At 37.9% G+C, this 26,572-nt stretch overlaps 1 protein-coding gene across 5 annotated transcripts in view; it reads left to right on the plus strand.

Annotated features, from left to right (window-relative positions):
- Nucleotides 1–26,572, plus strand: part of INPP4B (inositol polyphosphate-4-phosphatase type II B) — an 851,576-nt gene that overhangs the window by 78,449 nt on the left and 746,555 nt on the right. For 4 of the 5 annotated variants that reach the window (XM_064383847.1, XM_021666733.2, XM_064383848.1 and 1 more), the window contains exon 2: nucleotides 16,826–16,916. The exons of the other annotated variant lie outside the window; for it this stretch is intronic. The gene's annotated coding sequence lies outside the window, so the exon portion shown is untranslated. The remainder of the gene's footprint in view (nucleotides 1–16,825; nucleotides 16,917–26,572) is intronic. 5 annotated transcript variants of the gene reach the window in all.

Raw genomic sequence — 26,572 nt, forward strand, 5'->3', positions numbered from 1 at the left:
ATGAGCTCATAGGCACTCTCTATATTCTCATTAATTTTATATTCACAATCGAAAAAGAAGCAATCACATAGCTTCTGACACCTTTATGAGAAGTACATTAAGATCATATTCAGTCTAGACAGAATCAAATTTTGGTTAAAATTGGAAATTCTCTCTCTCTCTCTTTTTTTTTTTTTTTTTTGAGATGGATTATTGCTCTGTCGCCCAGGCTGGAGTGCAGCGGCGTGATCTTGGTTCACTGCAACTTCTGCCTCCCGGGTTTGAGCAATTCTCTGCCTCAACCTCCTGAGTAGCTGGGATTACAGGCACCCACCACTACGCTCGGCTATTTTTTTGTATTTTTAGTAGAGACAGGGTTTCACCATCTTGGCCAGGCTGGTCTTGAACTTCTTATCTTGTGATCCACCCGCCTCGGCCTCCCAAAGTGTTGGGATTACAGGCATGAGTCACCGTGTCCAGCCTGGAAATTCTCTTTCTAGAGTTTATGAATGCCTTAATTCTTAGTGCTAAGTGTATGTGTCTTCAGCATGTATCATGTCAAACATGCTGTGATTTTCTATTGTATTTCCTTCACCATTTTGTATTTTGATTAAGTCCTGTTGATTCTATTGTTGAAAATTCATTTGAATCAATTTCTTTTTCTCAATTTCCTCTGATATTCAACCTTAGTTGAAACTCTTCTGGGATGCTTTTGAAGGTCAGAGATGAGAAACTCTACTTACTTTTATCATAGTGAAGATTCAGATACTTAGCTTTATGGAATTGACATTAATAAACTGTGAAAATAATGTTCACTTTAAAGAAAAGATGTAATTATCTCTAAATTGAACCTGAACTTATTTAAGCTGTCATCGAGGTGGCAAAAGTTGCTCTATTGTTTCTTGGCTGTGAATATAAAAGTAATGGCATTTATTTAGTAAATATGGGCTCGTTTCTCTGAAGAGCATGGCATATTGGCCACGTCTTCTCTGATCTGCTGCAGCCTTATTTTCTGGGTCCACCGCCTTGAAGTTTAGTCTCTGGCTCTCTTTCATTCCCTTTTGTGATATCTGCCACTGTGACCCTCTTCTACCGCACAGGTTTAACTATTAAGTTGGTGCAAAAGTAATGGCAAAAACCGCAATTACTTTTGCACCAAACTAATATCTTCTCTTGGTTTTCTTTTTATCGTTTCTGCTTTCACTCTTTCATTCCTTTCCTCCCTTTATTCATTTTTATTTCGTTACAATCAAATGTTTAGTTTTCTATTGTTTAAAAGCCAGATGTACCCTCCTGATCTCTTAGATGGAACAAGAACCAGTGTCTTACGGTTTTAGCTGCTACCTTTTATGCTATAAACATGCAATGAAGGAAAAGAGGGAGGGGATGCCATTCCAATATTGACCTCAGTGTACCATGTTGGTACAAAATAATAAATAATAATAGCTGTGAGTCATGGATTTGTAGAACGGAATGAAAAAATTCTGATAGGATAGTAAATGTATCACTAATGTGTCATTTTCTTTTATTACAAGCTCCTTTGGTCTGTACTCTTGATGGTTTTAAATGTTGTGAATTCATGTAGACCCCAAAGCATGTGAAAGGGGTATTCCAAAATATTGTTTATCAATTACTGACTTGGGACTTGATATAATTAAAACATCCTTACCAATGTTGTTTGGGGTCCTAGAATAACTTAAAAAATACCATTCAACACACAATAATGAATCTAAGATATACATTTAATACTTTTTAATACTTGTTACTGGCATTTATAAAATTTTCTCAGGAAAAAAAGTCTTGAGTTTTATCTCAAGATGCCAAGGAGATTTGGCTGTGATTCTGTTAGGCACTGAGTTGGAAAGGGCTGTAGGAGTGAGTCACCTAAAAATCAGAGGAACGTTAACTCTATTTATGCATATGGAAAGTTACCTTTTCCATTTATGTAAAAATATGCAAACTGGTAATCTAGCTTACTCTCTAGCAGCTGCATTGATTCTTACATTCATGGGGGTGGAAAAGTATTAATGTTTTGAATTTAGACACTCAATTGTCTAATTGTATATAGGAACCAATCTCACATCCTAAATTATGTCACATGTTGCTTACATGAGATTTTACATGGTCAGGGAATCACAGGTCATGAAGAACTATAGATCTAGAAAGAATATATGGAAAATGAAATAACCCTGTATATCCTTGGGAGATAAACTATATGAAATTCTTTCTGAAACAATGATCTCAACAAAGTAGTGGTGGTAAGTTGCATGCTGGCCTTGTCAGAATCATAAACAACATAAGAGACTGCTTTAGTCCTTAATATCTCCTTCTAACTCCCAAGACACACTCAGCTGAGAACCTTCTATGATAAGTCACTGGTACTGATGGAAGTGTGTCATACTGCTCAGGAGTATTGGGTGTGAAAAATTCCCTAATGATGGGTTTATAAGGGAAGGGGAATCAAATGACAGAAATCTGTGTTGGAAAACCTTGAGATGTTTCAGAATCAGAAACTTGATGTAACTTGCTGGGTTTTTTAATTAAATAATAAAACAGGAATAGATACCTGAAAACAAGTCATAAGTATCAAAAGAAATCATTTTTGCTTTACCTATAGCCAGCGTGTTCTTGGATGATTAAAATTCCTATATTAGTTGTGTCTGCAGAAAAAAAGATGAGTAAGAAAGGATGTGTGCTTGAGGCTGATGGCTCAATAAAATGCAAAGACTGAAAGGAAGATAAAAAAGTCAACATTTGTTGAATACCTATTGCTAGGTCAGAGACTTCCACATATATCATCTCTTTTAAATTCCACAATTCTTCATACTGAAGCTTACAGCATGTCATTTTCTCCAAATGAGTACATTGAGGTTCAGCTTAAATAATTTTCTCAAGGCATAGCTAACATGGTATAATAGTAAAATCTGCCCTCATGATTTTGAATCCTGTGCAGTCACACAACACCATGTCCTAAGATGGGCCCCAAACTTGGTTTAACGCACTGCTATCACTGTCTTGAAATTCTTAAAAATCTTTGAACAAAGAGCCCGCATTTTCATTTCATCCTGAGTTTTACACATCACAGCATAGCCAGTCCTGCTGATGGGCTGTGCCACTCTGTCCATAGATAGTCTCTAAAGACACACTGTGAAAACTCTTCCCTGTAAGGCAGATGTACAGATAGAGAGGTGGCCCAGGGCAGACACAGCCAGAACTTTGTGTTCTGGAATCAAGATTTAGGCTTGGGGGATGTGGGATGTCGCTCCCTCAGAAGAAGAATCATTGCCTCATATGATAGTATAAGTAGTTTCTGGCTGCTAACGTGGCTTGATGCATTGTATCGGTTTTCTATGGTTGTGTAACAAATTACTGCAAATTTAGTGACTTAACACACATTCATTATCTCAGAGTTTCTGCAAGTCAGGAGGTTGGTCATGGCTTACTTGGATCAGAGGCTCAGGGTATCACTAGGCTGCCATCAAGGTGTTGGCTGGGCTGCATTTTTTTTCTGGTACTTAAGTCCCCTTCCAACCTCATGTGGTTATTGGCAGAACTCAGTTCCTTGGGATTGCAGGACTCAGACCCTCAACTTCTAGAGGCCACCTCCAGTTTCCTGACATGGGCTCCTCTCTCCATAGGCAGTTTACACGATTGCTTCTTTAAGGCCAGCAGGCTCTCTCCAGTCTTCTGTAATGTAATTATAAGAGTGACACCCTATCATCTTTGCCATATTCTGTTGGTTAGAAGCAAGTCATAAGGGGAGGAGTTTATGCCAAGACCTTAATACTTTGAGGCAGGAGTGCCTAGGGGTCATCCTAGGGGCTGTCTGTCACATATGAAAGTCCACAGTTTTAGAAAGCTCTGCCTAGTTGAGCCACTCCCTTCACACAGACTGCTAGAACCACCAAATTTTGGACATACATTCATAAGTGTAAAGAAGGCAGTGAGGAAACTCACTCCCTGTCTGCACCTCTAACATGCATAATTTTTACATTGCTTTTTAGTTGCTTCAGGAATAATCAGATTATAAACAATCTTGAACTGAGTTCCAGACACCACTCATGATCATCTTCAAATTCAGGCCAGAATTCATGTCTGGACTAGCTTACTAGTACCTGGCAGACCTGGAGTTTAATCTCAGATTTGTGTGACTCTAAATTTTATACTCTACACTAGGATAGATCTAGATCTCTAGGCTCTGGAATTTATACAATTTGTGGTGTCCATTTTGAGCAAGAGTACACAAAATTATAATTTACAATATTCTATATAAACAGAATGTTTAAAATGGGAGGAGACATCACAACAAATCATTCAACCTTGGAGATTTGGGTATCTATCTATTTTTTAAGATCTCTAAGCACTTTGCCAGAAATGCTTATGTAGAAATGCTTCCTTTTTGCAGCCCAGCTTCTTTGCATATACGTAGAATATTCTATAGTTTTTGGCAACGTCCAATGCCCAAGGAAGCCAGTGGAAACGATGAGCACTGAAGCTTCATTAGCTTCCCTGGAATTGTGCCTCTGCTTTCCACTGTTTCCTCAATACTCGACAAGCAGTTCACGGACCAACAAACAGTGTTGTCACTGGTGGGAGTGTATTAAAATGCAAAATCTCTGAACCCTTTCATACCTGCTGAAGAAAACCCTTCATTTCAGTAAGATCCTGGGTAATTATATGCATATTGGTGGTTCAGAAGCACCACATTATACCACATACTGAGCAGGACTACTCCCTTTATGAGCTACACTCAACTTGTGTTTTCTTGGTCAGAGTAAGGGGTAATAGACCTTAGCCCACAGCTGATAACAATCTTGAAAAGAAATACTAAGAGCAAGTCAAACTGCTTTGAATTAATAGAAGCATCCAGGGTCAGACAAATTACATCCGTGGCGTAGAGAAATAATTTATAGCTGTGATTAGAGAAGCATTGCCAGTAATCTCAAGAGTCACAGAGAACCAGAGAGGTGCCTTTTTTTTTTTCAAACAAACAAAAAGATGAATTCTGAAAATTACTGGATAGTAAGCCTTACAGCAATTTCCTACAAAACTCTGAAAAGAACTATTAAACAGGTAACTTGTCAGCTCTTAGAAGTAGAAATAGCAATCACCAGGATTCATGCCAAATTAACCTCATTTATTTTTTTATAGTGTGCATCTAAGACCTGGCAAATCTACAGGCATGATAGTTTCTAATGATACATTTACAGATTATATGCAGAAATGTGGTACAAATAATAGCACAGCCAAATGAATGCATGATTTTAGAATAATTGTCTCTTATAAGTTGAATAACAAATAGTTTAAGGAAAGAAGTTTGAAACAGTTTGAGGAAACGAGTGGGTCCCTGTGTCAGTCAGCGTTCAGTTATAGGAGAAGAACCCCTAGGAATGATATGAAATAAGGGATTGATTATAGGGATTTGAGCTTATGCAATCGTAGGAACTATTTGAACTGTAAAGCTGTTGCTTCTGCATTTGGTGCTGGGCTTGAAGTGAGCATGACAGGAAATCTGGAAGAAAAGATGGATGTGAAATGGGGCAGAAGGAGGAAAAACCTGAATGTGTGAGGATGGTTTCGATCCTGCTTCAGTCTCTAAGTTTCCAATTCCAACGATGCAGGTATCTGGAAGGAAACAGAGAAGCTGAAGGAGCTATAATCCTAGCAGCTGCCATGTGCCAGTGAGGCCAGCCAGCAGATTCAGGACAGATCTGTAGGAGCCTCAACAGGGCGTGGTCCCACCCAAAATCTTCCCAGCATCAAGATGGGTGGTGCTTCCCTCTTGACTTCCAATCTCACACAAACTTCTCTTGTGGCCAATCTTAGCCTCAGTGGAAAGGAATTATGGGAAATGTAGTTCTCATGTAGCTGAGTTGACATAGTTCAAAGCTATAGAGCCATACAGCCAACAGAGCTCTGTCCTTGGCCCTGTCCTGCTGATTGCATTTAACAATGCAAAGCTGCAAATGATAAAACATGCTAGATGGTAGAACTCAAAAGATACATCTCAATCAACTGACTTCTCATGCTTCAAATATCACATTTAATGTGAGAGGCCCTTCTTGACCATGCTCAGTGAACTAGCATCTCAGCCCCCAATATCCCCCAATGTATTTCCAGACATTGCTCTAATTTTCCATGGTACTTATTAGAATCTGTTATATATAATTTTTGATTTACTTATGTTTTGTCACCTCCATCAGAATGCAAGTTCCATGAAAGCAAGGACATGGCCTGTTCTGCTCAATGCTCAATTCGCAACACCTAAAATAGAAGAGCACAAAGAAGGCATTCAATACACACTTAATGAATATTTAATTACATTTGATAAGAATAACTGTAAGATTGTATATTGAGAAACAAAAAATCAGCTACATAAGTAGGGAATGGAAGCTATCTAAATCAAGAACAATTAATGAGAGAAAATAATTTCGGGCTTTTCTCAACAGCAAGCACAAATTGAAAATCAGGGTATTGAAAAATTAATACATGTATCATTTATATTAGTAGAAACAAAGGAAGTAATAGTCACATTGTTTTAGGATTCCTTCTGTGCAGCTTCCCCAGCCAGAAATCTCTGCAGCTGTGGCCTCCCGTGTCTGGTCATCGCTTGGGCCTGTGGTGCTTGCTCTGCCCACCTGGATTCTATGCCTGCTGTGGCTCTGAGCTCAGCCCGTGGATGGACTGGGTGTGCCGTGAGCGGCTTCCATGTTGGGCTCTGGTGTCTACACAAGGGGAACACAGCGGCACCCGAAAACTTGGAGATGGCAGCAATTGCGGAACCCCAAGGGGTGTTACAGTGCTTTCTCAGGGAGTCCGAGGTCTGAGACCGCAAGAAATTTTGCAGGTCTTCACTCTGGTAGCTTGGCAAGCGGAAGCATGTTACAGCTCTTTTATTCCTGATGCCTATAGCTCTGTGAGTTTCAGCTCTTGTCCCGTAACCAAGAGGGATGATGTGCGCAGACACCAGAGAGTGAGTAAGGCAGGGAAGAATTTTATTGAGTGACAGAAGGAACTCTCTTGGCTGTGAGAGGAGACCCTGAAAGCAGTGGTAGCTCTCTGTGAGACCGAGTCTGGTCTTTTTATGGGCTTAGAACTGGGGAGTGCATGCTCATTGGTTCATGGGTGGGCTTGAAAAAAGCATCATCGATTGGTTAAAAGGCACTATCCAGAAGGAAGCGAGGGAGAGGGGAGAGGGGAGAGGGGAGAGGGGAGAGGGGAGAGGGGAGAGGGGAGAGGGTGTAAGATGGGGATAGAAGTTCTCACTTTGGTTGTGGACTCTATCTGGAACTGGCAGCTCAGTTTTCAGGCTCTAAACTGTCTTTGGCTTGACGGTTGGGTTTCACTTAATCCCTGTCTGTTTAGGAATTTGCCTGTCTCCTGTGGATACCAACATAGTATTTCATGTCAGCACTTCCCAACCTTTTTGGTACCAGGGACCAGTTTCACGGAAGACAGTTTTTCCATGGACTGGAGAGGGGTGGGGAGGCGATGGTTTTAGGATGAAACTGTTCCACCTCAGATCATCAGGCATTAGTTAAATTCTCATAAGGAGCGTTCAACCTAGATCCCTCACATATACAGTTCACTATTGTTCGAATTCCTATGAGACTCTAATGCCACTGCTGATCTGTGGTGGAGCTCAGGTGGTGATGCTTGCTCGCCCACCACTTGCCTCCTGCTGTGCAGCCCAGTTCCTAACACTCCAAAAACTGGTACAGGTCCACAGCTTGGGGTTGGTGACCCCTGTATATGCTCTATATGGAAAGACATAGATATATTTTAAAAGACAAAGAACCACCATACCAATAGGCCAAAAAAAAAAAACATTATATGATCATATCAGTTGATGCTGACAAAATCCGATGCTTATTTATCATAAAAACTCTTACCAAACTATGAATAGGAGTATTCTTAATATATCATCTACAAAAAACTACAGTAAACATCATGCTTAATAATTGGAAATGAGATATTTCTTCCTAAATAACATATCTGATAAAGGACTTCTATCTAAAATATATTTAAAAAATGAAACATTCAAGCAATACAATATTTTTAAATGGACATAAAATCTAAATAGACATTCCACTAAAGAAAATATACAGCATCGTGGCTCATGCCTATAATCTCAGCAGTTTGAGAGTCCAAGGTGTGAGGATTAGTTGAGCCCAGGGAGTTCAACATCAGCCTGGGCAACACTGTGAGACTCCATCTCCATTAAAAAAGAAAGAAAGGGCCGAGGTGGGTGGATCATGAGGTCAAGAAATCGAGACCATCCTGGTCAACAAGGTGAAACCCTGTCTCTACTAAAAATACAAAAATTAGCTGGGCATGGTGACACACACCTGTAGTCCCAGCTACTCGGGAGGCTGAGGCAGGAGAATTGCTTGAACCCAGGAGGCAGAGGTTGCGGTGAGCCAAGATCGTGCCATTGCACTCCAGCCTGGGTAACAAAAGCAAAACTCCCTCTCAAAAAAAATAAAAAAAAAAAAAAGAAAGAAAGAAAGAAAGGAAGAAAGGAAGGAAGAAACAAGGAAGAAAAGAAAGAAAAAAGAAAACATGCAGATGGTACACAAGAATACAAAAGGATATTCACATCCACATGGATATAATAAATGATTTAATAAATAAATGGTGGACAAAGACAAGTATCTGATGAAAATGAATTCTAAATATTATATGCTGATACTCTACCTTCATGAAGGTTAAGCATAACTCTCCATTCTTTAACTGTGGGCTCTGTCTAATGACATTTGTTCAAAGAGTACAGTAAAGAAGAATGTGTGGAGGAGAGTAACTTTACAGAGGAGAATCCTGACAACTGCTGTCTCACCAAGTGATCACAGTCACCATCAATGGTGATAAGTCATGCTCATACAGTGTTCCCTTGACAAGATGTGATGAAAATATCACTTTACCACTGGTTTCCCTCCATAAGCCTATAACCCCCATTTAATTATGAGAAAATCATCAGAAAATTTTCTGTTGAAAGACATTCTACAAAACACCAGACCAGTATTCTTCAAAAGTATTGAGGTCATAAGAAACAAGGAACCCGAGAAACTGTCACAGTCAAGAGGAGCCTAATGTAATAGCTAGATGAAATCTAGACATTAAAAACTAAGGAAATCTAAATAACATATGGACTTTAGTTAATTATATCAATATAGGTTCACTAATTGTGACAAATATACTATACTAATGTAAGATGTTAATAATAAGAGAAACTGCATGTGCGAGGTATATGAGAATTCTACCCTATTATAGCAATTTTTCTGTAAGTCTAAAACAGTTTCAAAATAAGGAATTCATTTAAAAAGAGACAAACATGATGCGTGGAAGACAAAATCAATGAATAACTCTGGTAAACAGCTTGCAAATGGAACAGGTGATTTAAAAATGAAAGAGATAATATTGATGAAGTACTTATAATCAAATAAGTGTTTATGAAGTTGTTGTAGGTGAAGTACTTATAATTGCTGCCTTAAAATATTTTAGATGTTGTATGTAAGGGGATCAGGCTCACTTTAGTTTCCAGTGGCAGAAAAAGAACAAATTGATCAAAGTTCCATGGGAGTAGATTTCAACTTAGATTGAAATAATAAGTTTATGATTATTAAGCTGTCCAAATATAACTCACCTGCCTTTGGAGAGGAGTGCAGCACTACCTTTTAATGATCTTCAGACAGAGTCTAAAGAAATGTCATAGTGAGGAACAGTTAAACAAGAATGAGCCTGAAGGTGTCTTCATTTCAGATGCTGTGATTACTGATGTGTTGTTAGCCAACACCTCTGAATTGCACTGGTTCAGGTGGCTCCGGGCAGGCCTCAGAAACAAGTTATTTACTTAAGACATCCAGATGGCAAGTTTTTGTCTGATCATCTTGGAATTATACTCTCTGGATAGAAAAAGAGAAATAACTGTTGAGCACTGTGAGGAATGGATTAAAGAAAAGCCTCAGATTTTATTTATGTACATGTACTCTTCTTTTCTCTTAAAAAGAAAACTAACAGAAAGTTAAAGACAAAGAAATGAAGACATAAAACAAAACCCCACCGTGGTTTTAATATTGGATGTTATCATCTCGGTTTTAAATACTATCTGGTAAAATGATGCTTGAGGCCAACTCCAGTGAATAGGAATAACTTTTGGAGAACAGCGCTGTTATCCATGGGATAACAGATGTTTCCCACTCTCCAAAAATCCAGATCAATTTCATTCTCTTCTGGGGAAACAGCAACAGCAGAAATTTTAGTCAACATCCTTTTGATAATATTGGAGAAATAGTGTTTTCTTGCTTATGTGTTCCCATGCCTGTGCATTTCTTCTTCACACATCTCTACTTTGTGATTCATGCTTTAAAAAATTACAGAACCTCAGGAATACAGAAATGAATATGAAATTATGATGTCTTCTATCACGCCTGCTCTCTAAGAAGTGTATTACTTTGAAGCTCAAGCTGCTTTAAAATTTTAGCTCTTCCAGTAAAAATAATTGAGCTTGTAGACAGTAAATCTCACATCAAGAAACATCCTAGTGCACCCAATGCATAGAGAGCAATGTGTGTGTACATGTGTGTGTATATATGTGTAGCTCATGTGAATTTTAATAATCAACTGTATATTCCATTAGAAAGTTCTGCCACTTTAGAATATAAGTCCATGGTAAATAGAAAATCTGTCACTTATAGGCTCTGTATTTGTTGGCAATGGTTTGCATACAATAGTAAATGTCAGTAAGGTAATTTTTTTAGTATAAGGTACCAATCTTTGGAGTTTATGTCAGCTCTTGTGCCACACTAGAGTTCTAACTTCTTTGCTAATGTTAATTATTAATATTAGCTCATCTTTTTCTTATCTCTAGTCTAGGAGGATGCTTTCCTTTTTACTCTCCAGCATCAGTTTCTAAGAGCATCCATTGCCTAAGCCCTTAAGATTTAGACCCTAATAACAATTGTTAGATTGTGTCTTTATCTTTTTAAAATTTTTTAACTTTTTTTAGACAGAGTTTCAATCTGTCACCCAGGCTGGAGTGCAGTGGTGTAATCTCAGTTCACTGCATCCTCTGACTCCCGGGTTCAAGCAATTCTCATGCCTTAGCCTCTCGAGTAGCTGGCATTACAGGTGTGCACCACCATGCCCAGCTAATATTTTGCATTTTTAGTAGAGACAGGGTTTTGCTCTGTTGCCCAGGCTAGTCTCAAACTCCCGAGCTCAAGCAGTTTGCTCGCCATGGCCTCCCAAAGTGCTAGGATTACAGGCGTGAGCCACTGCACCCAGCCAGATTGTGTCTTTAAAGCAGCACCTTTCATAGGATCAATTTGCCTTCATCCATCACTCGCACTCCTTTGGACAGCCACTTTCATTATTTGTGCCTATGTCAATTTCCCTATGTAGACTTCAAGCTTGTTTCCTGTTGAGTCTGTGTTGGGTTTGTTTATTCTTTCTTGAGCCATGATGGTGTTTTGCATTTGCTTTTGCACCTTCCTGCTACTGCCCACACTGGACTTCAGCTCTGTCCCTTTTCATCCACCTACTGATATCTATGCATTATTTATGGGTTTCTGAAATGTGATAGTCTGTGAGAAACAGATTGTTCAGTTAGAATTAATCACAACTTCAACTCCACTTTGCTTCTTTCTCTTTCACAGCTGTTTCCTTCTGCTGTGTATTTTACTTATTGATCACTCACTCCCACCCCAGAGACACATACCTCGTCACACTCTGCTGTCAGCTCCTTAAGGATAGGCATCCTGGTTGTCCCAGCACAGGACTAGTACCTGCTTCACACATTGCAGATACCTCATAAGTGTGAATTGAATGAATGACACATTTCAGGACCTTATTAAGATCATTTCAAAACCATCTATTCCCTGATGACTCACAGATTTTTATCTCCAGCCTGGACCTCCCTTTACCTATCTTGTACTCACATATCCAAGTATCTGCTTAATTCCTCGGCTTTCTAATTAGAATCACAAACTTAACATGACCAGAAACTCTTGATTTTTTTTTTCTCTCCCTTATCTCAAGTGAAAGTCAGTACCATTTACAGCACTGCAGTACCGCTCAGGCCAAACCTGAGCATAAACTTTGATTTCTCTTTTCCACACTGTATTCATGAATAAGTCCTGTCAATTCATTACCAAAATATATCCAGTTCTTACACATTTTTATCATCTCCTTTTCCACAGCCTTGGTCCAAGCCACCATCATTTCTTACCTGGAATAGTACGGCCATATCCTTTCCTGAACTATATTTAGAGCCCCCTAACTGGTCTACCTGCCTTCGTTATTACTCCCCTAAAATTGGTTCTCCATACATTTGCCAGAGAAACTTCTCTAGGGTGTACATCAGATCATAGCATTCCCATTTTAAAACTTATCCAATGACTTTTACTTAGAGTTAAATGTAAGTTTTAAATCACATTATCCAGTGACCCACTTAATCTGACCCCTGAGTAACTTCCAGCTTTTCTCTCTCCTCTTTGTTCTACCCACTTTCTGTACCTCAAACATGACAAGGTAATTTTTTCTTGCATAGGAACGTCGTCCTTGTACTTTGAGCTTGAAATGCTTTTCTTGCAGACCTTCTCCTTCAAGTTCAGAATCCTTCCCTGACCACCTTGGCTAATGAGCACCCTATGATTTCAAATTCTTTGTAGCCCATACTGAGTGCAGGACTCATTTGTTACCCACACTTTCCAACTAGAATGAGATATCTACAATAGTGCTTGCCTTAATATGGAGTTATTGACTAACTGCTAGACTAATGCCATCTCAGTGACGATATGCCTTGCTGTCTAGGTGGCTGGATCCTTTTCCTGTGCTGAGTACTGTGCCCTGTCCTGTAGCTCTCTGTACACATCATAGCCTTTTCTTATGCTTGACTGTGAGCCTCTTGGAAGTGGATACCACCCTTGTATCACCACTGCCTCTCAGAGAATTTGGCACAGATGGGTACATGTGTTTTCTTTTTAATTCTGTAATCACTCTTTCCTCTTTCATTCTTTTTCTAATGGAATTGCTTGTCAGTTATAGGAAACTTAAATTCTTATTAGAGCCTTTTAAAACTGAGATTGGGGAATTGATGAGGCCTATAATTGGTAAAAGAAACTCTGACCTAAGGTACTTACCTAATGAAAGAATGTAGTAGGAGGGCAGTGGGAATAGTTTCACTTAATAGAGGAGATGAAGATTTGATGCTTCTTGTGCCAGCTTATTAGGCAGTAAAACCAATGCTATTAATTCACTGAAAAAAATTATCTGTCAGAAAAGTTCATCTTCTCTATAAGCTGAGAGACTGTCTTAGGTCTCTTCACAAATTGCAGCCCCTTTATTAATATTAACATGATTAAATATTTATCTTTATTATAAAACTTTAGATAATACAAGTTAATATTATAAATGGAACATTGATATTAGACCTAGGTTGCTGGCTTTACTACCAACCAAGAAAATACATCAGGTTCTTTGGCAAACTCTTGTGACCAAGAAGTGATCTGATTTTGTAAACCAACCAACAACTAAGCAAACAACTGTCATCAGTATTCTGCAAGGATAACTCAGTCAGTTTTTAATGTATTTTTTTTTCACACCACACATCTTGCCAGGATTTGAAGGCTGAGTTCGAAGAGCTAAAATAATGAAGTTGCTTTTCAATGACTTCCCACTTTCTATGAACATCTCTTTCACTTGAAGAAAAACAGATTTGTCAATGAGTAATAATACCTCAATGTATGGATCCAAAGGTATTTGCACTTTCATTTTTATGTTTTTATTTTTTTTGAGACAGGGTCTCACTCTGTTGCCCAGGCTGGAGCACAGTGGTGGGATCTCAGCTCACTGCCACCTCTGTCTTCCTGGCTCAGGCAATCCTCCCACCTCAGCCTCCTGAGTAGCTGAGATTACAGGCACACACCACTACACTTGGCTAATTTTTGTATTTTAGTAGAGTTGGCTAAGCTGGTCTTGAACTCTTGACCTCAGGTGATTTGCCCTCCTCTGCCTCCCAAAATGTTGGGATTACAGGCTTGAGCCACCGCATCTGGCCCATATTTGCACTTTTAAAATAAAAATTCCTGAAAAGAACAATCACTTAAGAGTAATAAATCATCCATAGAAGAATTTCAGACATAATGTTAATTCACATCATATCATAAAACACCCATATGCCATGGTCCTAACGTCTACTCTAATGATGATGTAGTAAATTAGTGGCGTTAAAAAATGGTTGCATGTAGCTTGGTTATGGTTTACTATAATATCACAGGTGTGCTTATTCAGGTCTGGTTTCACTTTGGGACCCAGAAAAATCCTGCAAAATGCCTTGCAGAGCATCATGGGGACCTCCCTGTGCCTTTCTCACCTCCCTTTGGCTGAGTTCACCATGGACACGAATAGAGAAGCTGCAGAGAGCATGCACTAGGTAGATCCTTTAAAGCCAACCGATCCAAAATGAGCTCATTATTTTCTTCCCTTCTTTAAGATGCATGTCCCTTAGTTATTTCCTGTTTGGTTGACAGCATTGTTAAAGAAGCAATTGCTTAAGACGGAAACCTGGGGATATCTCAGAAACATGATTCTTCCTTAATTTCCATATATATCCAGTCACCAAAACTTATAAATTTAACCTCTCCTCTTCAGTACCACTCTTCCAGATTAGTTTAGACCTTCCCAACATTTACCCTGGGCTATTGTAATAGCATACCATCTGATCCTTTCTGTATCCAGTATAGTTTCCCATAAATCTATCCTTCATGCTTCTAGCAAGTTCCAAAATACAAATCCTTTCCTTCTCCCCTGTTGCCTGTAGAATTAATCCCACACTAAGGCAATGTAGCTCTTTATCCTTTATGAGCACATCTTGACATCTTCATGGTATGCTTTATTTTCTGACAGTCAGCCATGGAATTCAATGTCTCGACCTCTTCGAGCCCCTGGCTGTTCTCTAAAAGCTCCATGTTCTTTCTTGCCTCTGTGACTTGCTTCTGTATATGTTGCTCTCAGTACTTGAAATGCACATCTCTTGCTACATGCCAGCTTTGTTCTAACCGCTTGACATGAATCACTTTATTAAATGCCTACAGCAATGCTCTGAGGTAGATAATGCAGCCAATGCCTTCACTGCCTTGTGTCATTGTGACTTAACTCTGATTTCAGTCATCTCTATGACCATTCCTGAGGCCACTCCTATGTGTCTGGTAAGATTCTGTTCGGACAGCACACCCTCTGGGAAATCTTTCTGACTGCCGTGATCTCTGAGCAGAGTGTGTTGCTACCTACTTTGTGTAGCTATTACACTTAATGTATACGTTTATCTTGATGTCTACTGCTTTGACTGACAAATGCTTCTTTGTTGCCTGTAGTAGACTGTGAAGAGACTGAGAGTGGAGTCTTTATTATTTATCTATTTATTCACTTAATTTATTGTTATTATTTGTGTATCACATGGTATGGTACTTAGTGTCTGGTAGACACTCAGTAAATGTTAAAAAGAAGAGTCACGGCTAACATAATTGATCCCTTGCTGTATGCCAGGTTTGTTCTAGCCACTTTACATGAATTTATTAAGTTTCTACAACAATGCTTTTGAGGTAGACAACACAGCCAATGCTTCCAGTGCTCTATCACTGTGACTTCACTCAGATTTCAGCCATCACTATGAGAGGTTTTGTGTGAGCTCAGACTTGTGCTGAGTGTCTCATCCCATGCACAAGTATCAGTCTGTCTTCTGTTCAGGCCTTCTCCAAAGTGCAGGAAGTCACTAGATCTGTTTATGTCATGGCACAAAAGTGAAGTGGATTTAACATTCTCAGGGCAAACTTCAACCACAAATGCACAAGAGCTGGTGGGTAAATTCTCTAGCTTCCCACCTTTTGAGTGGACAATTTTAAGAGGCATTCTGAACACTCTCAGAAGTCTCAGCTGAGTCAAACTTCCTTTGCTTACAGAAGCAACTTCTATAATTTACTTCTATTATAGTTCTGTCTCACTCTTGTCATTCGTAACTCCTTCCAGAGGGATCTCCCAATTGAAATACTTGCATCCAAGATCTTCTCAGGTTCTATTTTGGAGAAACCGATGTAAAGATAAGTACTACTATTATCCTCAATGTATTCAAAACAGAGGCACAGAGAGGCTAAGCTAAGTAACTTGCTTAAGACTTTACACCTGGAAAGTGAAAGAGACTAGATTTGAACTCAGATAGTGTGGCTGAAGAGCCAGCCCATTCCTGACTATCGCTCCATACTCAATAAAGGTTATAACACATGTAGGGGTCTCAAAGTGTCTAATATTACCTGCCTACCCTTATCATGTTTAACACTTGTCTTGGCTAGAAGATTAAGTTTTCATATCCCTTTCCCAGGTTTAGAAGCAAGAGTATACTGCTTCTTTTGATTTTCTCCCCCTTGCAAATGATTTCCCACTTAAGTTCCAAAGTGTATTTTTTTTCTGATGAAGAACAGTATGAAGGAGTGACAGAGCAAACATCAAAGTATTGTAACTTCCCATTTTCAAAATCTCCATTTTTTTAAATTTCACATTGGAGGCCTTTGAATAGAGGCAGTGTGAAAAGTGGAATGAGCATTTAGATTATCATCGAGGAAACTAGTGTCATCTGAATTGCTAACTAGTTTCATCACCTTGGGTGGCTTTATTCCCCAATCTGGGTCTCAATTTTTCTGTTGTGTAAGATAAAGAGTGAGTTAAAGTGGCTGCTCTTATTTTTTTTTAAGAGTCATTAAGAATCTTCTGAACTCTGTGTATATCATCTCTTATTTCTTCTCTAAGTCTAAATACACATGTACATGTACATGTATTCTTCCTTGTGTAATTTCAGGGACTGGTGTCATCTGTGGACCCTCTGAGGTTAAAAATCCATGGACATAATCTCTAAATCATTTTCCATCTCCAGCCTTCTATAGTCTTAGGTAAGGAAACACACACTGATTTCAATTTCCTTAAGATTTTTTTTTGTGAGAAAATACTTTATGATTGGGCATAATAGCTCATGCCTATAATCCAAGCACTTTGGGAGGCAGAAGCAGGAGAAGGACTTGAGGTCAGGGGTTCGAGACCAGCCTGGGAAACATGGTGAAACCCTGTATCTACTGAAAATACAAAAATTAGCTGGGTGTGGGGGTGCATGGCTATCATCCCAGGTACTCTGGAGGCTGAGGCAGGAGAATAGTTTGAGGTTGCAGTGAGCCAAGATCATGCCATCATTGCACTCCAGTCTGGGTGATAGAATGAATGAGACTCCGTCTCAAAAAAAAAAAGAAAAAAAAAAAAAAGACCTTATGCTTTCTGCTAGCTATCAGACTCACCATAAGGAATTAATTAACGAGTCTAGGTAATTTTTAAAATAAACATTAGTGAAAAGAAACAAACATTTATATCTTACATCTTATTCAGTTGTTATTCCATGTTTGAATATTTTGCCATGACAGTGGATATGTAAATGATTGACTGATGGGCATACCCTACAAATAATGTTTGTTGTGCAATATAAATAGAATTTAAAGTAATGAGAACATGATGGAAAGGTATTCTGATATTTCTATTTATGCTTCCAATGTCTGTGATTAAGATGTTTATGCAAATGTTTCACTGCTCTGGACTTTTCTATAAGTTATATTGATTCAATATCTCTATTTCCTTTAGAGAGAAAAATCTCATTAAGTGAGAATCTAATGGGCTGGAAAAATTCAACAGACCAACCTCAGATGAAGTAATATATTTATTGAAAAAAAAAGCACCTTGTTACTGGAAAATAATGATACATTGACTTACATTGTCCTGTATTTGATAAAAAATAGAAGCTTTTTGCTGAATTTCTTGTACAAGTTTTATGAGGTAGAATTCTAGCTTATAAGAGATGGTGATCAAAAAAAAATAATGCTGAATTTTAGTCCATGTTACATAAATAAAAGAAAGATGTTGGCATACTATGCTGTTAACTGGTTTAACTGATTTTCCCTTAGAAGTGACAGAAATAATGAAGTTAACAATGAAAATCCTTACAGTTTTCTGGATCTTTCCAAAGTCAATTCTGTTTTGTGAATTTTATCTTCAAGCAAATTTTGTCTCAGATGATTGATTGGAGGAGAGTGGGGAAATACATCTATTTCCAATCACAAGGACCACCTTCCACCAGTCTATTGATTTTCCGTTACAATCCTTCCTCTAAATGCAGTCAAAGTGGTTGGTACAGTCTGATTTTCTGTGCTGTATTTGTAGAGTCTTTTGGTGCAGTCCACCACTCAGTGTGCTTTACGACTCATGGTATATTCAGGTGGTCACAACTCTTGTGTTATTTTATTTTGCACAATTACAAATCCAACCCCTTCAGTGCCACCTCCACCCATATGCACCTTGTAGACCTCATTTCCCTCACCTGTGCTTCTAGACCTATGCTTAACCTTTTAAAAGCTTCAATATCTTCATTTTCTTGCTAATCTCTAATTTGGGGTCATTCCATTATCAGCTTTTTTACTGTCAGGTTACCAAGCTTTGTTGCAGAATGCCATGACATTTTTTAGACTGAGGTCTGTGCAGCATCATGTTCTCTCACCTCTGCTGTGTCCTCACTGTGGCTTAATCTCCTATTTCTCTTACTGACTTTCTAGAATATGAACCAAATCTTTTTTGCTTTTTTCAAACACCTGATTGCACCATCCCCAGAGTAGATTATTTACTGTTAAGAGCATAAATCTCACATGTCCCTAGCCTTAATGAGTTTCATCTTTCCTTTTGTCCAAGTGAACTTCTTAGCCTCATATTTAAGAGCCTCCATGCTCTGGCCCTAACCTCCGTGTTCTAGCATGTGTATCTGAGGGTCTCCAGCCTGTTAATTGTCTCTTGTTTTCAGGGTAGATTGTGATTAACATTAATGTCAGGAGGTGGGAGGGTAGGGTAGAGGATGGGAACTAATGCTGGGTGTTGCATAATAAAGAAATCCTCAGAGATTTAGGACATTGTCCTCTCTCAGAAACATCTCTGGAGGAATAATGGCTGCTCTGAATTCTGGTATGTTCCTAGGAAAACAGCTGGTTTCTCTTTGTTCTTGTCAAAACAAGGTAGTTATGTTCACAGGGTGGGATCTCAGTATCATTAGAGCTCCAACTAAGTTTTTTTTTTTTTTATTTGACAGTAACTATAACATCAACAACTTCTTTGATGTCAGCCCAGTGTGGTGCTGTGCCAGCTATTTTCTGACAGTTGCCTTGAATTTTTTATATTATATAAAGCAAGAAATGACCTTTGAGAATTTAAGTATCTGTTTGATGTATGTGTTCATTCATATGCTTTTCCAGCTACCATTTTAAAAGTCAAGAAATGAACCTAAGAGTTTAGTGAGAAAAGAGAATCTATCGTTTTTGGTTTGCTTGTGAGTTTTTACTTACAAAGTACAGATTAAATGCAGTTTGTATTTCAGATGTAAATTATATATTTTTATTGCATGTGCATGTGTAATTTTGTCTGACACATCGAAAAGGGGAATAAAAAATATCTTGAGGATGTGATAAAACTTTTTGGAGGAAAGAAAAATTTACACTCTCATAAATTAAGTAATAAAATTAGCATTCTGTCATATATTTTTGAACTTGAAATAAAACATCTTAAAATGAATAAGCTCGAAGAATTTTAAAGAACAGATTGAGCTTTTAGGCAGCATCAATGAATATGTTGAATATGTTGAATCATTAATTTTCTACAGAGTTTTTTTTCTGTTTCAATTTTATGAGAGCTTAGATAATTTCATGTCTTAACTATTGACATTGCTTCTTTGCTGATTAAAATTTTTTTTTTTACAAAGCAAAATTTGTAATCTTGTCTTTAAAAAATTTCCTAGCCACAGAGATGTATGGCATAAAAATTGAACCATAGTTAAGACTGGTTAACTGGGCATCACTTTTACTGTGGTAGTATACACAGCTAGCGCCCTGATTGGAGATTACTAGTTTCCTAATTCCTTATGATATTATTTATTTGTTCTTTAGAAAAGCAAAAAGTACAAGTTGAATATATTTATAGCTTCCAAGTTCTTCCTTAAGATCTGATATTATATTATATTGTAATTCTCAAGCTCAGTTTCCCTTCTCAATCATGGATTGATTTTTCTGGTGAAACTATTCCATCGTGTTGATTAGGACAATATGTTGGTTCTTCATAATGTTGTTCTGTTGTTTGTTTCTTGGTTTTACATATTGTTATGTATTGTTAAATCTAATCAAGGGCAAAATTAATATCTATCAAAATATTATTTCTCTTAAATTTACCATTTTAATTTCATCAGTAAAATGTGTTAATTACTTTTACAAAATTATTAAAGACTTCTGTTAGTGTTAACAAATTAACATATTTGGAGAGTGACTTAGAATAAATTTAAATATAAGCTTTTAAGCAATTTTCACAATATTATTTAAGGATGAAATAAGATAATGTAGTTGCAAGTGTGTAGAAATTGATGTGTAGAGAAATTAAAGGACTTCTCCAAGATGACAATTTTAGTCCATTCTTGCAGACTAAATACAGAATACTTTATACTGTATTATTTGTAAACAAAATAAATTTATTTATTTTTTTTTTTTTGAGACAGAGACTCTTGTTGCCCAGTCTGGAGTGCAATGGCTTGATCTCAGCTCACTGCAACCTCCGCCTCCCAGGTTCAAGTCATTCTCCTGCCTCAGCCTCCCAAGTAGCTGGGATTACAGGCATGTGCCACCATGCCCAGCTAATTTTTTATATTTTTAGTAGAGACGGGGTTTCTCGGTCTCAAACTCCCGACCTCAGGTGATCTGCCCACTTCAGCTTCCCAAAGTGCTGGGATTACAGGAGTGAGCCACTGTGCCCGGCCAATAAATTTATTTCTCATAGTTCTGAGAAGTCCAGGCTCCAGGCAGCAGTAGATTCAGTGAGGATTGCTCTCTGCTTCCAAGATGGCACCCTGTTGCGCTGTCCTCACATGATGGAAGGAAGGTGGGAAAGCAAAAAGAATGGACAGCTCCCTCACACCTCTTTTATAAGATCATTATCCCATTTGTGAAGGCTCTACTCCTAAATGCCCTACCTCTTAATGCTATCACATTGGCAATCAAGTTTCAACATTCAAATCGCAGCAATGACACAGCTAGCTGCTAAGATTTCATTCTTGTTCTGGTATTTTTTCTTCCTGCTCACACATCCTCTTCAAATATATGGCACACACACCGCACCACATACAGAATGCTTTCTACTGCAGTAATGACAGAAGATAGCATGTTCTCCATGTCTGTTAGAAAGTTCTACTGCAGTGGGTTAGAGCCATACTAACCAGGTAGAGAAATTCATGGACAAATTTGGTCTGGCCGGCTGAAAAGTGGTTCTTGTAGGATTGCTTTACTGCTCAGCAATGTGCCATGTCGAGCTTTATCCAGAGGCAATGTCACTCAAGACAGCTATTTTTACCTTTGAATAAATTCACCTCACAGGATTATGGTGACTCCCATAATTACACTGAACATTTTCATCACTAAGATGATCTGTCTTCCCAAAGTTTTTCTTCTGAACTTAGGCAAACTCTGTGCCTATGTATTTGTGTGTGTGTTTGGGTTGCGGGTGCAGTTAGACAAGTGAGGTGGGTGTGGTGATGGCTTTCTACTTCTCCACTCTAGTATTCACCAGTGTTTTCATGAGCTCTGAAGGTTCAAAGATGCTTACAGAATTTGAGGGGGTTGCAGAATGAGAACCAGGGCACCTAACACCGACATGTAGAGTGTGTAGAGTGCATCAGAATGAACAAATGAGAAAAAGTATGGTGGGGTATGTGCGTCTGACATAACATCACAGACGACTCTCTCTGCCTGAAAAGATTAAGGGCAGTCAACCCCAAGCCATGGCCTCAAGTTATGCAACACATTTTTCTTTTACATCCAATTATGTCAGGATTTCATATTGACTCTAGAAGATCAGAAATGGTCATTTTTGGCTAGCAAGCAGAATCTGGCTAGCTCCCATATCCACACTGGCCCTGCTATAGTTTGAGAGGTTTTGGGAATGGTTTATGCTCCACCCTTGGCTAGAATTATGTTATCTTGTCTTAAGTGTCTAAGTATGACTGATTGTTTTTGAATATATAAAAAGTCTGGGCTGCCCCAGTGTTCCCTTTTAACAGAGAATGTCTAATGCTTTTTACTTAATGCAATACCTAACAAAAAGGGCTGGTGCAATCTTTCTATTTCTGTCAACATGTAGAAATAGAAAAAATATCACAAGTGCTTGGTCAACTTGACAATGACTTTTAATTGAATTTTTCTATCATAGGATGGGCTTTAAAAATCTCTTACAACAATTATTACAATGGTATCCACTGTTAGCACTTTTTATAAAATTCAAAATTAATAGAAAAAATATGACCCAATTATTTTACAAATATTGGTGTGAATACTAAAATGAATACATTTCTCAATCTTGGCCACATACTGATGTATGTTTTTGTGTAAAAGGCTTTCATGGTACCAATTTAAAACAAATTATATGATATTGTACATTTTCCCTATTCTCAAATGGGGAAATCAATATGGAAAAATGTCAGAAAGAACCCATGCACAAAATTTCAACACATTTTCCAACTTGCAGAAGGACTGAGGACTCCAGTTAGCATGACCAAGAGACAAAATGGAGAAGGCTGCAGAACACAATTACAAATTTTTGAGAAGATGTGGATATTTTTTTGCAAAAAGCTAAAAATAAAAATGAAAACGACTCATTTTTATGGCAATGTATTTATATAAGCAAAATAATTAAGTATGTATTGTGTTCTTGGGAAGATACTGGATGCTATGTCATGGGCCAGAGAAGCTTCTGTGTGATTCTGTGTTCATGTTGCAAGATTTGGGGAGACTACAAATAAATAAGAAATAACAGAACACCGTGATGTGTACAACATTAGTGAGTGAGACTGGGGTGCTAGGTCTAGTGTTCATTTTGGGGAATACCTAACCCAGCTTTGGGAAGAATGTTCAGGAAAGAATTCTTCAAGGTAATAACTTGTCATCTGAAACTTAAAGAATGAGTACAGGTTAGGCAAAAGAGAAGAGTTGAGAGTAGAGAGAAATAATTGCCAATGATATACCTGGATATGGTAACACCATTGCTAGGCCAAAGGCAAAAGAGAAAGCATGGTTTGTTCAGGGAACACTTTTCTTCATAAAAAGTCTGATTTTCAGGGATTTTATTCAAAAGTTAATATAAGAATAGATGGAATTATTAAAATGAGCAGATTCACTTTTTTTAAAATTAGCTATTCTTAAGTGACATTACTTTCTTAGTTTTTTTGAGTCAGTAGTTGAAAATATTTTCAGGAGAGAGAGCCAAGATGGCCGATTACTAGCAGCTTAGGATTGTAGCTCCCAGTGAAAGTGCAGAGAACAAGAGGACGCCACACTTTCAGATGAATTTTTGTTGCCCACGGACCAAGAGATTCCCAGCGGAGGAGCCCCACGGGACACCGGTGTGACTCTTGTGGCTGGCGCGGCAGTTCTCAGTGCAGAGTAAATGGGACTGGGTCCCCTTTTGGTCGACATTTGGAGCTCTGGGAAGGCAGAGTTACCCATTCAGCTGATTGAAAAAGGGACTCAAGAGGGAAGCCAGACCGGAGATTCATGGGCAGAAAAGCACCATGAATCTTAATGCTATTGTTTAAGCTGGCACAGTGGGTTGCTCAGATTCTGGAGCTGGGAATCAACAAGTTGGACATCCGCTCAGAGACCTAATTTGAAAGTCAGTAATTACAAAGATGACAGGTGGATGAACTTACAATTATGGGAAGAAACCAGCGTAAAAAGGCTGAGAATACCTAAAATCAGAATACCTCTCCCTCTACATGGGATCACAGTTTCTCATCAACAAGGGAACAAGGCCTGATGGAGAACGAGTGTGTTCCATTAACAGAATTAGGCTTCAGAAGGTGGATAATAAGAAACTTCTGTGAATTAAAAGAACATGTTCTAGCCCAATCTAAAGAAAAGAACCTTGAAAAAAGGTTTGACAAAATTCTAACGAGAATAGACAATTTAGAGAGGAATATAAGTGAATTAATGGAACTGAAGAATATGAGAACTCTGCAAAGTATGCACAGGTTTTAACAGTCGAATTGATCAAGCAGAAGAAAGGATATCAGAGGTCGAAGACCAACTTAATGAAATGAAATGAGAAGACAAGATTAGAGAAGAAAGAGTAAAAATGAATGAGCAAAGTCTCCAAGAAATATGGGACTATGTGAAAAGACCTAATTTACGTTTGATAGGTGTACTTGAATGTCATGAAGAGAATGAATCCAAACTGGAAAATATTCTTCAGGATATTATTCAGGAAAACTTTCCTAACCTAGTAAGGCAGGACAATACTCAACTCCAGGTAATACAGAGAACACCACAAAGATATTCCTCAAGTAGAGCAACCCCAAGACACATAATCGTTAGATTCACTAGGGTTGAAATAAAGGAGAAAATTCTAAGGGCAGCTAGAGAGAAAGGTCAGGTTACCCATAAAGGGAAGCCTATCAGACTCACAGCAGATCTTTCAGCAGAAACCCTACAAACTAGAAGAGAGTGGGGGTCAATATTCAATATGCTCAAAGAAAAGAATTTTCAACCCAGAATCTCATATCCTGCCAAACTAAGCTTCATAAGTGAAGGAAAAATAAAATTTTTCATGAACAAGCAAGTACTCAGAGATTTCATCACCACCAGGCCTGTTTTACAAGAGCTTCTGAAAGAAGCACTACACACAGAAAGGAACAACCAGTATCAGTCATCCCAAAAACTTACCAAAAGGTAAAGAGTATCTCCATAATGAAGAATCTATATCAACTAATGGGCAAAATAGCCAGCTAGCATTAAATGACAATATTAAACTCACAAATATCAATATTAATCCTAAATTTAAATGGATTAAATGCCCCAGTCAAAGACACAGACAGGCAAATTGAATAAAAAGTCAAAACCTATCGGTACGCTGTATCCAGATTCATCTCATAAGCAAGGACACAAGAAGACTCGAAACAAAGGGTTGGAGGAAGATTCACCAATCAAATGGAGAGTGAAAAAATTAAAACAAAACCAAACAGGAGTTGTAACTTTTGTCTCTGACAAAATAGACTTTAATAGTAACAAAGACTAAAAGAAACAAAGAAGGACATTACATAATGGTAAAAGGATCAATGCAACAACAGGAGTCAATGATCATAAATATATATAAACCCAATATAGGAGCACCCAGATACATAAGACAAGTTCTTATAAAGAGACTTGGACTCCCGCACAATAATAGCGGGAGACTTTCACACCACATTGTTAATATTAGATGGATCAATGAGATAGAAAATTAACAGAGACATCTATGATTTGAACTCAGACCTGGAACAAGTAAATTCAGTGAATATTTATAGAATTCTTCACCCCAGGTCCACAGAACACACATTTTTCTCAGTATCATATTACACCTATTTTGAAAGTGACCACATAACTGGAAGTAGATCACTCTTCAGCATTTGCATAGCATTTCACAGACTTAAATGAAATATTGGTTGGCTGTTTGTTTGTTATTTTCTTCCCTTATTCCTTCCTGTCTCCGTTGTTAAGCACAATTATTGGCATAAAAGAGGTTTTTAATACCTATTTTTAGATTGCATTCCAGACCAGGCAATAGAGCAAGAATCCTGTTCTCTCTCCCCCTTTCTCTTTCTCATTCTTTCTTTCTTTCATAAAAAAAGAAAAAAGAAAGCATTTTCAGCATAACTGATTGCTCTGGCTATCGTGGCTCTTCAGTGTAATTGATTTCCTCTCTGGAATTGCTTGTGCAGGCTTTTACGCGTGTTGCCACTAACTTCAAGAATACTGCTGGTCATTTATGTAAATTGTCCATTCAAATAAAACAATAACCTTTTACAATAATTTATATCCTTTTTCTGTTTTCTACCAAGGTCTCTAATTTTACTTTCCTCTCTGTATCTCTTTTGTTAGTTAAAAAGTATTTTATTTGTCTTCCCCATGTGTGACATGGTAGAGAAGCTGTTAAAATGATTTCTTGCTGTTCTTAAATATGAAGGCATAAGAATAGCATTTCCCAGATTTATTTATTCAGAAAATGTGTTCTCAACAAGATGATACTATCTACTTAATTAGAAATGTAGGTTTCTGGATATTTGTGAACTTTGACAGTTGTATATTTAACTACTGCACTGACAGATCTTGGTTTGAGGTACTTAAGCTTGGCTTTAATTATCTGAAGTAAAATATTAAAAATATGCCAACAAATAGCTTTTCTGTTTTTTTTTTTCCCCTCAGAGAAGAAAATCAGAGGACTTTCCTTAAATTTTTTTTAAGTTTAGGAAAAAGCTCCCTTTTTTTCCTGCCCCTTGGAGAGATGAATCAATAATTCACATGCTCTTTTTTGTTTCTTATTATTTAAGTATGCACCAGAATTGCTTCATGGGACAATTAAATTTTTTTTTTTAAGAAAAGCTCTATATAAGCTCTGGAGTAAGTTCTATTTGAGAGCCAAATTACCTTTGTGATCTTGGACAAATTGCTTAACTTCTTTG

Source organism: Aotus nancymaae, unplaced genomic scaffold, assembly GCF_030222135.1.
Source record: "Aotus nancymaae isolate 86718 unplaced genomic scaffold, 86718_ANA_hifiasm-v0.15.2.pri h1tg000033l, whole genome shotgun sequence".
Lineage (NCBI taxonomy): Eukaryota > Metazoa > Chordata > Mammalia > Primates > Aotidae > Aotus > Aotus nancymaae.